This window comes from Natator depressus, chromosome 14 (genome assembly GCF_965152275.1).
Source record: "Natator depressus isolate rNatDep1 chromosome 14, rNatDep2.hap1, whole genome shotgun sequence".
In the NCBI taxonomy this organism is placed as follows: Eukaryota; Metazoa; Chordata; order Testudines; family Cheloniidae; genus Natator; species Natator depressus.
The window spans coordinates 17572376-17581967 of record NC_134247.1 but is presented as its reverse complement, the minus strand read 5'-3'; the positions used below and the strand labels follow the sequence as shown (position 1 = coordinate 17581967).

Here is a 9592-nt window from a genome sequence, read left to right as displayed (position 1 = left end):
TCAGCTAAGCGTTGGTACTGCATCTGTAGATCAATCAAAAGTTAAACTTTAACAGCCAGACCCAATTACCCATATATAACGGTCTTATATCTGATTTCTCTCCCCTTCAGCCAATGCTTCTATCGTTGGCATAGAGTTCTTTCAGGATGTATCTTGATTATTTGTGTACACAGATTAAAGAGGAGCGTCTGACTGTGGTTTGATCTGATGTGTCCCATGATGAGGACCAAGGAATAGAATAAGGCACAGAAAATGCTTATCTGTAGATGACATGAGATTACACTGAGAGCAAACTTCAGATTCCAGAACCGGTGATGTCCCAGGTAAGCCTAGAGTATAAAGAACATAGGTTTTGGGGGTGGAGGGAATGATTTTAGCAAGGAGAAGGGTTATAATAAAAAGAGCTTTAGGATTTTCTCTCTCTTCTCTGGAGAGATACCAATAGAAGGGCAGCCTTTGCTTTGGCCCATTAGTGGAATACATTTTTAAAATGTATTATTTGTAGTACAGTAGCACTTAAAGGCCCCATCTGAGACCAGGGCCACATTATGTTAAGTGCTGCACACCTAATGAAAGACAATCCCTGTCCTGAAGAGCTTACACTCTAAAAAGGCAAGTCTGAGGGTGGGAGGGTAAAATAAGGCACAGAGAAGGGGAGTGACTTGCCTGAGGTCACACAGGTCAATGGCAGAGCCAAAAATTGAACCTGGAGTCCCAGCCCAGTACTCTACCCACTGGACTGCACTGCTTCCTGAAATACGACAGACAGGTAGAATTCTTGTTTGAATCATGAACGCTACACATGAAAATAGCAAGCACCCACAGCCTGATCGCTAACTCAAACCATAGTTAATTGTTTCAAGTGGATTAAAGCTAAGAAATCTCTTTTACGCTGAGAATAGCACTGGTGCAAGAGAGACTAGAATGTGGAGAACAAGTTGTTTTAAAGCAACAGGTGAACTACAAGGGGTACCAGGGTGATACACTGAGTGTCCCAGTTCAACCTGCAGTGGAGGCATTCCTTTTCCAGCCTGGCTTCCTCTGCACCTTATGGCCACACTCTAGCCTAAATGCAAGACAAAGGCCTCATCAGCATGCAGGGCCCTTTCACAGGATGTGTTCAGCATGGAGTTATGGTGCTCTTGTGTGTGTGCTGCACCATTAAATGCAAGGAGTCTGAGACTAGAGGATTTGAGTCTGCTATGAGCAGGTTCCAGATGGAAAGTTGTCCTCTTTCATTCTCTCCCATGGAGGGCTCACTTTTCTCTTTTGTCTGTTGTTTCAATGACTCCCAAACGAGGCCCCTAGACTGAAAGTGCCTTTGTATGGGAAGCCTCACGGGGAAACCTGTCTCTGCTCCTGTGGGTCTGATGGGGAGAGTGAAGGTGTGTGGTACTTATGCCAAATGGAATGGAGCCAGGTGCTGACAGGCACTTAGAATTCAATTGGAATTCTGATCCAGCTTCTCCCAGGCTGCCCTCTCATTTCATGCTGCAAATAAATCTGATTCAATAATCATCCCATCCACCTCCCAGTGACTTCCTCCCCTCCCAGCAGCCCCTTGCTCTGGCCCCGAACTGTCCTGGGGTGAACAGGAATTGTATATTTTGACAACATCAGGCATGGCCAGCAGAGGGTACTGTTGCTTTGTTTTAAGCAAGCGGCAGCATCACTGTGCAAAAGGTGGTATAATGCAGACAGGTATCCAATGCCAGAATGGCCAAGGCTGCAGTTTTGTTTGTTTGCTTTGGCTTTTTAAATCCTTCAGTCATTGCTTTATTACTGTATTTACTGTGCCATTGGGAAAAAAATAATAGAACAGATTCCATATGTAAGTGAGGTGGATATATACTGTACTGGTACCTTCCGGATCTTGGTGTCTACAGTCAGTGGGGCTGATGAGAGAAGGGAAAAGGGGGAACTGTGTTACCAGGCTCCTGAGCTTGGGTGAGGGGGTGAAAAACGTCTAACGTCTGTGTAAATGAAATGGGATGGGGTGGCACCCCAGCGAACTTGATATAATGAGCCCCAAATTTCTTTCATTGGACCTGACCATCAGTATAATGGGGACAGTATAGGAGCAGGTTTTGGCTTGAGCAGGTGTCTCTAAACACAGGGTAGAAGAGTCACGGGGGGAATCGGGAACCTTCTTTTGTTTTTGTTTTAAAGCACACTGGCTTTTTATTTGTTAACATCAAGTACTGGAAGTCTGAGGAGACCAGCAATGTCTGAAGATAGGGAGCCCCTCATTTCCAGGCTTAATCCAGAGTATTGATTGAGCCCCTGAAAGTTGGATGCCGTCTGGGTGGGAGGTAAGGGCTTTTTGAGCATAAGTAGATTTTAGACACAACTTGAAGCTGATATTTATCATTAAGGGAACACCTAGCCCTGTAGAGGAGAGGACTGTAGCATATGTCCATTCTCTCTCTTCTCCCTCATTTTGCTATGCAATGCAGCTTTATTTTGTATAGGTTTTTATCCTATTCTGCAGTGCTGTGTCAGGCTTCCCCTGTCTGCCTGTAACTTTGGGGATGAGGATGAACAATGCAGTGTTTCCCATTTGTCAGTTCTGGGGAATGCTGCATCAGAGGCAGCTCAGATCCAAGCCCTGATTCTCTCTGCACATGGACCAATTATCACCCTCCTTTGCCCACAGATGGGGGTCAGAGCTAAGGCCCTTAACCAAATGCTTTTGAGCAAAAAGTTTCCATTTGGTATTTTCACATGAAATGGGCAATGGTTCAGAGAGTTCTGATCTCTGCCGAACTCATTCATACATCCCGAGTTGTGTCAGGCGAGAGAGTGGATGGATGACTGAACAGGCAAACAGTTACACAAGCAGCGCACCAGGCTGCACAAGAGGCTCTTAGAGAGCAGCAAAGTGGTGGTGACAACTGAACATACAAAGGCCCAGGCCAGCAGGGTCATGGTGTTACATCATCAAGTTGCATGTGGAGAGAGGGGAACAAGAGCAAAGCTGTCTCCAGAATACTACTCTCCATGCCCAGCATTTGCTCATGTAAGCAGAGTCTGAATGAACTGTCCCCTCACAGCTAGTTGGGGAGGGGGACAGACTTCAGGAGCAAACTGTATTTACATGAATACACCTACTCTGCGTAGGACAGACAGGAGCTGTGTAGTTCCAAGTGATCAATTTTGGCTGGTGTTGGGTTACGAATCACTTTAGTACTGAATGCCTGGGTGGTGAAATGTTGTCATCAGTGTTGTTGTCTTTATTGTCTGAGTAAAGGGGAGCAGAACTGTGCTTAACCTGTCCCAAATGAGGGGGTAACCCTCAGCTGAAAGGACCTTGTTAAGCCAGGGGCTCGAATGTCAGACCCTTGTGAAAGCAGACGGGTGGGAATAGGTGTCCCAGCTAGGAGGTGTGGACTCTTCCTAAGGCTCCCCAGTCTGGTTTAACTTGTTCCTCCCCACTGTTCAAAGATAGAGCTAACTAGGCTTCATTAGCAGGCTTTTGTTGTTTTAAGTGCTGAAATTACTTGTGCTGGGACAGTGTTTCTGCCCAGCCTGCTGAGAGCTAAAAATCCCTAAGAGCTGACAATCACTAAGGGATTGACATACAAAGGTCACAGCAGAGAGGCAGGTGGCAGCAGAAGGTGACTGGCGGGAGCAGCTGGTGACTGAGTATTGATTGAGCCCCTGAAGTCGGCCGGCGGGAGCAGCTGGCGGGAGGCAGCGAGCAGTAGGCCAGCAGGAGGCGGTGAGGAACAGCGGCTGGCACGACGTCCAGGCAGCGAGGAACAGTGGCTGGCAGGGCGTCCAGCCAGAGCAAGTGCTCAGATCGTGGAGCAGCCAGGAGCCTTCTTCCCTGGGTGGGAGGTGAACTCACACAGATGCACTTCTGAACCCTGAGTCCTCACTGACCAAGGACAATTACTGTGAGTAGGGTATGGTGAGGGAGCAGAGGGGGGCACAGTAAAGGAATTTTTGGTTATAGAACTCCAGAACATGAGGCAGAAGACTCTGCCCCACGCACGCTGGGGTGGGTGTCCTGCTCACAGTTTTATGTTTATGAATCCTGCTTGAGGCATTTTCCCTAATTAATGTCAGATGACTTCTCTCCTTTCATTAAAAATTTCTTTTCTACACTCAGACTCTGTGCTTGCAAGTGGGGAAGTATTGCCTCTCAGAGGCACTCAGGGGTGATGTGGGCTCGAGCCGGTTCTGTGTTGTATTGTTGAAAAGGAATCCCTAGTTTCTGAACCTGGTCCAGGTTGCTGCCCGCTCCACCTGGCAGAAGGGTTACACTCACATCCTCCAATCCCTGCTACCGTGGGGGGGTGGGGGGGGAGATGGGGAGAAGGGTCCCAGATCTAAGCTCAGGTTCTCAGCTGGTTGCGTAAAATTCCGCTGACATTCAGCCACTGTCTGCTTGGGAAATCAGCATTCTAGGGGTTGATCCAAAACCCTCTGAAGGCAAAGTTAGTGTACATTACTGGTAGCCCCCTTCCCACATTAGGATCTCTCTGGAGACCACACACTCTTCACGTTCAGCACCTGACTTGCTTTAAGCTAGCATTTATCTTTCAAGCCTGCCCCTGAGCAGAAATCTTATCATACAAAGACAATTTAGAAACAAAACCAAAATCCTCCCTAACAGCCAAAGTTCAAGAGAGATTCTGACAGTGACTTCAACTCAGCAGCAAGGGAAACAAAAGGGAAAACCTAGACAGGAGATCAGAGTGTTTTAGCCTGTTAAGCACTGTAAAGGAGAGTGCCTGTGAGTGCCTCAGTCCTGCTAGAGGAAGGGTCAGCATTATATGAAGCTCTCCCTGCCCTCCGTCTAGCTGCCCAGCCAGTCAATGCACCCCCTCTTCCTAATCCTTGGACATGTTACTCTCTGGCCCACCCAGCTCAGAGCTGTGGGCCATTGCGCGCTCTCTCTCTCTCTCGTACCAGCCTCTGTGTTCTGATTTGCTTTGGCCTTGGGAAGTTTTACATTCAGCTGCATTTTGGGAAATGCCAGGTGATCCCATCCATCTCAGAGAGGTGACCTGTGTCTCCCAGCTTGACTGCATTGGGTTCAGTGGACCTGGGGTGTGTAGCTGTTTGTCACCTTACTGTTGCAGTGTGTGCATGGCCGGATTTCCAATTAGGCACAGTCGGCATGTGCCTGGGGGTGCTGGCATCTCCATTCCCGAGGTGTCTGTAACTCTGGAATGTTCCCTAACTCTGAAGAAGAGGTTATGGACTTCAGCCACAAGGGGGGGGGGCTGCAGCCGCAGGTTGGTGGGGGGGGCAAGGTCACAGCTCTGGGTGGGGGGGAGAAGAATCAGGGATTCTGACTGTCAGGGCACCAGGGCTTTGGGCAGCGGGGAGTAGCTTCAGCTCCGCTCTCAGTTTCAGCCTCGTGGGGGGCTTGGGGCTCCCCATGGATCTGCTCCCTGCTTCAGCGGAGCGGGGGGAGGGGGGACACCAGGGCTCAGGGCTTCAGCTATGGGGGGAACACTGGAGTGGAAACCGGCAAGTCCCTCATAGCTAAAGCCCCGAGCCCCAGCCCCCTCTGCAGGACTGAAGGCATAAACAGAGCTGTGGGGCTGAAACCGGCAGTGGAACCGTGGGGGTCTAAAGCCCTGTGCCCCAGTGCTCTCACGGGTCAGAAGCCCGGCGCCCTGAGTTGCCCCGCACCCTGCAGCTCCAGCCCCAACCCCTAGTGGCTGAAGCTGTGAGCCTCAGGGCTAAAGGCCAGAGGCAGTACAGTATTTGTCTTTTCGGGGGGCGGGGGGGGGTCTGCGCTGCTGCCTGATTGGTTACTTCTGGTTCCACAGGGTATCCGGTTGACCGGTAAGTCCGTAACTCTGGTGTTTGTATCTTTGAGGTTCTACTGTATTTAAATTATCGTTTACATTTCTTTTCGTTTCATTTTTTACGGAAAACCTGAAGGTCAGCTGTAGGCAGGGGGGTGCTGCAGATGCTGTGCCTAGGGGCTCATAAGGTGTAAGTCAGGCCCTGAGTGTGTGGTCCTTTATTCACAAATAGAGGTATTCATTTTGAAAGGCTCTGGTGTAGCATATAGTCCTATCTGGGCACAACAGTGATGGGTGTGTTGTGCCTAGACTGATGACTCACCTGGCCATCTGTGAATCGGTGTATTGTGACAGGAGGAGGGAGTCTTTACACAGTTGTCAAGTGAAAGCAATATATATATGGCCATAGAGTTCAGCACCTGGCAACTCCCATTGTCACACCAGTGGCCAGATTTTCCCAAGAGCTCAGCTCCCATCATGCTGATCCCCTCTAAAATTTCTGGCCACTTATCTAGGTGCCTATAGAGGAGCTGAAATTTTTTAGAAAAAATCTAGCCCCACTTACAGTCAAAAAGCACCTTTGAAAATTCTGGCAATAGCATGCATAAGAGGGGAGGGTAAATCAACGGAGCATGCAGTAAATCACAGCAAAACCTGCCACTTGCCTCTCCTCTCCCACTCCTTTTATTACCTTCATTTTAATGTGTTTATGGTTTTATTTCAGCAGATCAAATGCTTTTTAATGGCTTCATTCTTGTTATACTTTGATATGAGGAGTGCTGTTTTGTTTGTAGCTGCTCACTGCCTGGTAAAATGTTAGTGGCTAAATTACCAGGAAAAGCCATAAAAGGGGAGGGGAGGGTGGGTGTCATAAAGTACAGGGAAGCCACCAGATAAGGACAACGTGTGGAAGAGAAAATGCAAACACAGTGATCAGAGGTCCGGCTGGGTACGGATCACAGCTGGTACTACTTTTCAGAGAGCAGAAGAAAAACACACCTTGAGTTTGCAATGTAATTTTTTTTAATTGGATACAACTTTAAAAAAGAACAAAATAAAAACCAGACTGTTCACAGACTGCCCTGCCTTGTGCTCCGTGATGCTACCCAAAGTGCAAAATCAAAACTACCTTGGACACTGGTTATTTCATTGTAAACGAAGCTTGTACAAAAACGTGTACAAATGCACAGGGTTAGGGGCTGGTGAGCAAGAACCCAACACAGGACTGGGACCAGTGAGAAACAATACGGATTCACAGATGCATGTGTGCGCTTTCCACTCCATGTGACAGAAGAGCCTCCCTCGTTTGCTCCCCCTTGTACCACAGAGCTTCAGGGACATAAGGTATTTACTAACTCTCATGATGGACGCTCAAAGGCTTCACAAATGCAACATGCTTCCTAAATGAGCCCTCTCTCTAAATTATACACTCTCTCCTCTCTGCCTCTGTCCCTTGCTACACCCCCGCCCCAAACCCCTGTGTAGCACCATAAAGACAGACTTCAGTGACTCAGGCACACCCAGTTCCTGCCTTTCGGAGACTGCTGCTGAACGCTCCCTATGGGTCAGTCACTCCCCCTCCCCAGCCCCCGGCCAGCTGAGTCAAAGTGACTCGGGCCCCTACCTCATTTGATCTACAAGTTTAACAGTCTAACCAGGCTGGGTAAGGAACAGGAGGGGGAGGGGTGCCACTTTAGTGGCTGCAGCCTCATCTCTACCCAGCCCACCTGAGTTTCAAGTCCATCCTGCTGCTGCTCCTCCTCCTGGCCTGGCCCAGCTCAGCAAACAGTGCAGCTGTTGGTCTTGTTCATGGGTGGTCTGAGTGCGTTCTCCTTTGGGAAGGTCTCCCTCCTTCTGCGCAGCGCCGGGCTGAGCCGGCTGGGCAGGTTGACTTGCTGCAGCAGCTCCCTGAAGACTTCCACCACATTCTCGTTTTCCTTGGCCGATGCTTCCAGGAAGCGGTTGTTCCAGTCCAGCTCCACCAGAGACAGGGCATCCTCAGTCAGCACCTGCCTCTCTCTGTTGGCCTCTGCCTTGTTGCCCACCACCACGATGGGAGGGAACTTGTCTTCCTTCACCTCCAGGATCTCCTCCCGCAGGCTCTTGACGCTCTCGAAGGACTCTGTGTCATCCACCGCGTAGACCAGGGCAAAGGCGTCACTGTTCTGGATGGACAGCTTGCGCATGGCCGGGAAAGAGTAGCTGCCACTGGTGTCCAGGATCTCTACCTTGATGGTGGCCCCGCTCACCTCATACTCCTTGCTGTGCAGCTCTTCCACTGTCCGCCGGTGCTTGGGCTCAAAAGTGTCCAGCAGGAAGCGGTGGATCAGGGCCGTCTTGCCCACGCCTGCCGCACCCAGGAAGACCAGACGCACGTGGTTCTTCTCCTTCACTGCCAGGGACATGGCTGCACACTGGAGCTCTGGGGACTTTGTGGGAGGAAAGCTACAAATCCAACTTTGGCTGAAGCTTTGGGTGCCTCTGATCTGTCTGCAACCCAGGGTTGCAGGTCTCCTTCCTCTGCAGCTCAGAGCCTGGTGTCTCCCTCGCTTTTCATGGATGAGCTCTGCACATCTCTCTCCAAGTTTGTTACTACTCTCGAGTGGCCTGCAAACTTCTCTGGGCTGGATCTGGATCACTGCTGTCTCCCCACTCCCTCAGCTCGGCTCACCATTTATTCACACTCCCCTTCAACATGTGTCATATGCTTGTCCAATCTCGGCAGTTGGGAGTATAACAGGGGAGGGGGAGAGAAGGATGCTCTGAGCCAATCCGCTGAGATCTGTCCTTGAAAGCCATCCCCAGCCCTGGAGAGGCTCAGCAATGCTGTGCATCACACTCGGCTCATGCTGCTGTTTGTAGCTCTGGGGAGCTAGCTGCCTTTTAGCAGCTGCCCTTGTGTCATCCTTGGAGATGGAGACTCACCGAGAGCAACAAATTAGTGCCAATGAACTAGAGTGAGAGTTCTGAGCCCTCAGTGCTCCTCTCTCCTGTTGGGGGATTGTGTGGGGACAGACCAGGGCTTTATTTGAAATTACCTGCTGAGTTTCTGTGACATTTTGCTTTGTGGCTTGTGTGCTACCAGCTGGTTGTGAGTATTGGAAAAAGGTAAAAACAGCCTCTATCTGCATCCCTGCCAATTTCTGTTCCCACTTCCTGCAATTGTATCATCAGCATAGAGAAAGCAACTGTAGCTGCTTCTACAGCACCAAACGCCATTCCTCGCCCCTCACCTGCAATGCATCCCAGAGCATGATTCTGCCAAACCCTGGATTCAGCACCAGGATCCAGCCAAATTTTGACCTGGTCCGGGTCCCCCACATTCTAATGCCTATCTAGAGAACAGGGGTAGCCCATTCCTCATGCTGCAAAATATTTTGGGCTGTGGTACAAGTGTGGCAAAAACCCAGATGTGGCACATATATCCTGCCAGATCCACCTAATTTTTGGCCATCACCAACCAAAATATACCACATGAGCAGAGAAGAAGTGTAGCTGTTTCTGCTGATCAAAACATTCTGGACACTGATCCATCTGAGGACATGAGTGTCGCAAAACCTGGATCTTTGCAATATTTGGCTCAAACCCCAAATTGTTCACTCCAAATTATAAAGCATAAGTAGCCACTCCTGCTCCACTAGAAAACTCTGTACCCTGCTACATCCCAACCCAACTGGACTGGAAAAACACATGTTTGGTATCTGGAGCCAATTTTTAACCCCCAGACTCTGTCTAAATAAACAATTGTACCAGCTCCTAGTGCACCTAAAATTTCACATGCTTTCAAACTAGAGCCGCAGCACTGCAAGCCGACGTTTCTGGCC

At 49.6% G+C, this 9592-nt stretch overlaps 1 pseudogene; it reads right to left on the bottom strand.

Moving 5' to 3' along the window:
- Positions 1–6800: 6800 nt before the first annotated feature.
- LOC141998165 (GTP-binding protein Rhes pseudogene) lies at positions 6801–8470 on the bottom strand (annotated as a pseudogene).
- Between the last annotated feature and the right edge of the window lie 1122 nt (positions 8471–9592).